Here is a 6,590-nt window from a genome sequence, read left to right as displayed (position 1 = left end):
TCTAGGCAAAACACCACATACATATCATAAGCAACTTGCACTTAACAGCTCCATAGCATTTCAATAAAACAATACATGAAAACACATCATGCATATAACCATCCCCCCATGGGACATGGTGGAACAAACAATGGCTAATTCTAGGACACAAAAGCTTACCTCTCAAGCTATCCATCTAAACCAAGAGTCCACACTGGCCCAAGGTCACCAAACAGCACAATCACAGTCTGTTTATATCAGAAATATCATCAATAACCATACTTGATTACTTAATCAATTTCAATACTGCAATTTCATCTCTTTATGAAAAATTCTAAGATTTTACTATGTTAAACTAGATATCTTAAGGTTTCTAACGATATATCTTATGTCTCAATCGGAGTTGTATAACTCCGGTTATATTTTTCGGAAAGTGACTGTTGCAACCTGAATTTCCAGCAATCAAGTCACGACTTCAAACCAACACTACGACCAAACCACTTATCCAATGACTATGAAATTTTACAGGATTGTAGAACTATGTGTTAGCTTTACGTAGTTCTAAACCTCACTCAATTTAAATCTCTGTAGCTCGAGATATCGTGATTTTACTAAACTAGGTCGTTGCTGTCACAGGTAGGAATCGATTCCCAAAGATGGGGAATCCATTCCTGCACTTAGAAATCGATTCCCAACAGAAGGGAATCGATTCCCACGCGTGCAGACCAAAATTCTGCAGCAAAATTCTGCATAATTCGAGGTGGGAAAGGTTCCTAATGATCCAAGGTTCGGTTTTTCTCAAAAACAGAAGTTCAAAAACACTAAACATGCATAGATTAACAACTCTCAACTTAGTTAATCAAAGTTCCCTCTTTTAGTGACTAAAACAAGCTAAAATCATGGATTTAAAAAGGAATGATTATAGTATACCTATGGAGGCTCAAACACAGCAGAACAAGGTGCTCTTGGAGCTCTCAATTCTGTCCCAAGAAGTCAGATTACACAAGCCACAAAATGGTGACCAAAGCTTGGTCCTTTCTCAACCAAAATTGCACCTTGAAGCTTCAAATGGCATGGAGATGGCTCCCACACCCCACACCCTCAAAGTCAGCAGCTCTCTCACTCACCACAACACCCACAACTCAGAAATGGTTGGACTTTTACCCACCCATGGCTAGAGCACACTTATACACGCAACTTTGGTGAAGGAATGAAGTGGAAAGGTGATCTCTTGGAGCTTGTATGGAGGAGAGAAGGTGGAGGAAGGGGGCTGCCTCAAGAAGCTCAGAAAATGTCACGTAGAAGATGAAATTTCTGACCTAGGATCATGTGCCCCTTGTATTTATAGGCGCGTTTAAGTTAATCGTGCAGTATTAGCGTTAATAGCTACGCTTATCATTTTAATCTCAAACTTGGGATTATGAACCTAGCCATTTTTCTAGGATTTTTCATATTTTTATATTAATTTTTCGCAACACTTTTTCGGTACGCGTTTTGACATTGACAATATTAGTTCTGACATCAATTCTCATTATTTTGATTTCAAACTTGTTTTACCAGTCCTATATATTATTCTAGGAATATTCATGCACTTATTATAATTTTTCGGGATACTTCATCGGTACGCACTTATACCGTGGAGCAGAACCGGTATCTGCACTTTTCGTCAGAAAAGCAACTTTCAGCATTCTAAATTACTCACTATAATTATTCAAGCATTCTCATAATTATTAGGGTCAATTATCTCATTAATTTCATAATTATTTAATTAAATTCCTTAATTAACGGTGCAGGTTCTTACACTCAGCAGCTTCCACCCTCCCTCCTACCATATCATGCCTTTTCTTCCCCTTGAAACCTCAAAGTGATCACCTTTTTTCATGTTGCCTTCATCAAAATAGTGTGGGAGAGTGAGAGCAAGCTTGTGAGAGGGGGTGGTCACTCACTTTTGTGCTGGGGCTTCTGAGCTGGTGAGTTTTTGAGGCTAACTTCATTGTGTGGGATTGTGGAAACCATTTTCATGTCTTTGGAGGCTTCAAGAAGCCACCTTTTGGTCAATCTTAAATTAACTGAGATTAACTGAGATGTAGTGCTTTCTGGAGCGGAAAGACATTGGCTGAAATGTCGCCAAAAGAAAGCGTACTTGTAAAACGATGACAACAATGAACTCGAATTAGTGTTAAAACGAAGACCAATGTTAATGTCATATTCATGAGCTTTGCCTATGATGTTTCACCTAAACTCCCCTGTCTTTGCAACAATAAATGGTTAATTAGTCCTATTGAACTCGATTGTGTCTATCAAACATCAACATAACTGCTATTGGCTTTCTGGTCAAATTGCACCTTGAGATGGGAACTCTTCCACTGATGACTCAAATCATCTTAGAGAAGTAATATAGAAAACCAATTAACGTAGCAGTTACTTAGCAGCTTGAACTCAAGCTTTCAATGAGGTAGTTGTTTATCATTCTATCACATCATTCTATCACAGCAATGAACCTTTAGGCGTGCTTTTACTGCTTAGACGTAATATATTTAATAGTTAGTAATTATTAGATCACTATAATGTAAAATAAAACTTAAAATTATCGTACATCCATGGACAGTTGTGTAATTCACAGGTCCTCTTCTGGTGTTTCTCTCAAACACTTAACCACACAAGCAATTCTTTGAATATACCTCTTTGTATTACTGATTCTGCCAAGTGCTACTTTACAAGAGTTACAATGTGCTTTTTATAAGCAACAACAAATGATTAAGAATAATAATGACTAACATAGGAAATCTAAACATATTAATTATCCATTAATATATGCCTAAGGACACACCATAAAACAAGACCCTTCATATTTCTATTTTCTTTTATTTAAATTAAAGATTAACCTAACAAAACTCCCCCTTAATCTTTAATATATCTACCGTCCTTCATGTCCATCTTCTTCTTACAATTTTCTAACAACAACGTCGGCAGGGGTTTTGTGAAAATATCTCCAACTTGATCTCGGCTTGCAACATGAGTGAGCTCCACCTTTCCTTCTTTTACTTGATCCCGATGAAATGGAATCTGACATCAATATGCTTACTTCTTTCATGATTGACCGGGTTCTTTGCTAACTCGATCGCTGATCTGTTGTCAACTCGAATCTCGGTTTGGCCAACTTGCTCTTGCTCCAGCTTGCTTAGTAAATTCCTCAGCCATATTGCATGGCAAACACACCAAGATGCCGCAACATACTCGGCTTCACATGTAGACAGGGTCACAATGGGTTCCTTCTTCGACACCCAAGTAAACATCGTGTTTCCCATTAAGAACACATAGCCAGCCGTGCTCTTTCTATCATCAACATCTCCACACCAATCACTGTCTGAATAACCCGTCAGTTTGTATTTGTCCGACTTCGAGTAATGAAGTCCTTGTGAGATTGTTCTCTTCACATATCTCATAATTCTCTTAGCCGCCTTCCAGTGAGTGTACCTCGGGTTTTCCATAAACCGACTTATGATCCCAACACTCAGACACAGATCTGGCCTTGTACATGTTAAATATCTCAGACTTTCAACTAGACTTCGGTAAATACTCGGATCAACTCTCTCTCCTCCATCATACTTTGAGAGTTTCAAACCGAGTTCCATTGGCGTTGAAACCGGGTTGCAATCACTCATTTTGAACTTCTCTAAAATTCCTTTTGCATAGGCTTCCTGAGAGACGAAGATCCCGGATTCATCTTGTCTAACCTCCAAACCAAGAAAATATCTCATCAGACCGAGATCCGTCATCTCGAACTCCTTCGTCATTTTCTTCTTAAAATCTTGAATCATTCCTTCATCATTACCCAAGAAAATCAGATCATCAACATATAGAGCAACAAGTAGAATTTTACCTCATTTCTTCTTTACATAGAGAGCATGTTCATACAGACACTGCTCAAATCCATCATTCTTAAAATAATTATCAATCCTCGTGTTCCAGGCTCTTGGGGCCTGCTTCAAACCATATAAGGCTTTCTTTAATCTCAACACTTTTCTTTCTTCTCCGACTTTCATAAAACCTGGAGGTTGTTCGAGATACACCTCCTCCTCGAGTACTCCATTTAAGAATGCCGACTTTACGTCCATCTGATAGATCGGCCATCTGAATTGGGCTGCTTGAGAGATCAACAGCCTGATTGTCTCCATTCTTGCTACGGGTGCGAACAGCTCGTCATAGTCAATGCTGGCCTTCTGCCTATACCCTTTCGCCACTAGCCGGGCTTTGTATCTTTCGATCTCCCTCTTAGCGTTCATTTTCTTCTTGTACACCCATTTCACACCAATGGGCCGACTTCCTTTGGGCAGCTCGGCTAACTCCCACGTTTTGTTCTTTTCTATTGCTTTAATCTCCTCCTCCATGGCTGATTGCCATTTCTCATCTCAGATTGCTTCTTCAAAATTCACTTCTTCATAATCTGCCAACAAACATACCAAGTGTGCTTCGTTAGTTGAGTCATACAAGTCTTGCAAGCTCCTCATTCTCGGTTGTCTCTGCTCTTCATCATCAGAGATTTCATGATTAGCTGGGATATGGGACGAAGGTTGTCCGACCTCAATTGTCATTTTCCCGGGTTCAACATTCACCCCGGATGGACAACCCCAGTCCCAAGCATCTTCTTCATTCAACTTCACATCTCGACTTATCAACATCTTATTGACAGGATCCAACAACTTGTACCCCTTTGTCTTCTCATCATAACCAATGAATACAAGCTTCTTACTCTTATCTTCAAGTTTCGTTCTCAACTGATCTGGTATGTGTGCATATGCAACACTACCAAAAATCTTGAAATGAGCCACTGATGGCTTTAGACCGTTCCATGCTTCTTGTGGAGTTTTATCATTCACACTTGAGTGCGGACATCGGTTCTGCACATATACTGCACATTGTACGGCCTCTCCCCAAAATTCTTTCGGCATGTTCTTCGTCTTCAACATAGATCAGACCATATCCAGGATAGTCCGGTTCTTCCTCTCAGCTACTCCATTTTGCTGGGGCGAGTACGGTGCGGTCAGGAACCGCCTTATCCCATGTTCTTCACAATACTTCTTGAAAGCTGTTGACACATACTCCCCACCTCGGTCTGAACGTACCGATTTGATGTACCTCCCAGTACCATTCTCTATCATTACTTTAAAACTCCTAAATGCCTCTAGCACCTCGTATTTTTCTTTTAAAAAATACACCCAAGTCTTTCGACTGAAATCATCAATAAAGGTTACAAAATACTTCTTACCACTGAAGGACCCCGGAGTAATGGGTCCACACAGGTCGGTATGTATCAAATCCAGAGGCTGCCTAGCTCGGTATCTCGCCATCCTTTGGAACGGGCTCCTCGCATGTTTTCCCAATACGCAGTCCTCACAAAACTTTCCTTCAGAGTTTATCTTTGGCAGTCCTACCACCATGTTCTTCTTCATCATCTCGGTCAGACCACCATAATGAAGGTGTCCAAAACGTCTATGTCACAAATCCATCCTATCTTCTACCCCGGCTTGTAGACAGCCGACCTCCAAGTTCCTCACTTTCAGTTTGTACATCCTATTATTCTCAATCTGAACTCGGGCCATCAACCGCCCTTGCTTATCTTTCAACAGTAGAACTCGGTCTGTCATTAGAACCGAGTAGCCCTTTTCCATCAACTGTCCAATGCTCAGAATATTGCTTTTGAGCTCAGGCACGTAATACACGTCCTGAATTGTACCAACTCGTCCGTCTTTTTGTAGAAAACAGACCGTACCACAGCCTTTTACATCAATTTTGGACGCGTCTCCGAAAGGGACATGTCTGGCTTCCACCGTCCTCAATTCTTTGAACAAATGTTTGTAACCACACATGTGATTACTGGCACTGGTATCCAAATACCACTCCGTCTCACTCTTCGAACTCGTCTCACCTTGTGCCAACATCAGAACTCCTTCATCTCTTATCTCTCCTTCTGCAGCAAAATTTGACGTCCCGTCAACTCTCCTTTCATCTCGGCAATCCTTCGCGAAATGTCCAACTCGGCCACAGTTGTAGCATCTGTCCGAGTTGCAGTCCTTTGAAAAATGGCCATACTTGCCACACTTATAACACTCTACATTACTTTGATTTGACCACCGGCCTCTTCCACCTCGGCCACGTCCTCTTCCTCTCCAGTTTTGCTGACTTGGCTCAACTCTTTCTTCATTTTTCACCTCATGACCTCGGCCACGACCACCTCGGCCATTTCCACGTCCAGCTCGTCCACGACCTCTACCTCGGACATTCTGAGTGTAGAGCGCCTTCTCATCCTTAATGGTTGCTTTTGTCTGGAGTGCTTGCTCCAGCGACTCCTCCTTTTTCTTCTTCTTGCGTTGCTCATGCGCCTCAAGGGAACCTGCTAGCTCGTCAACAGAGAGCGTAGACAAGTCCTTGGACTCCTTGATTGCACACACTACGTTCTCGAAGTCGTCTGTCAACGACCTCAGAATTTTTTCTACTACTCTGGAGTCGGCCAACGTCTCTCCATTCCTCTTCAACTGGTTCACAACGGTCTGAACCCGGGTGATGAAATCCGACACTCCTTCGATCTCCTTCATTTTCATCCCCTCCAA

Source organism: Gastrolobium bilobum, unplaced genomic scaffold (genome assembly GCF_033153095.1).
Source record: "Gastrolobium bilobum isolate Gb01-03AN ecotype WA unplaced genomic scaffold, APGP_CSIRO_Gbil_v1 utg180360, whole genome shotgun sequence".
In the NCBI taxonomy this organism is placed as follows: domain Eukaryota; kingdom Viridiplantae; phylum Streptophyta; class Magnoliopsida; order Fabales; family Fabaceae; genus Gastrolobium; species Gastrolobium bilobum.
The sequence above is the reverse complement of the archived record's forward strand: the minus strand, read 5'-3'. Positions refer to the sequence as shown.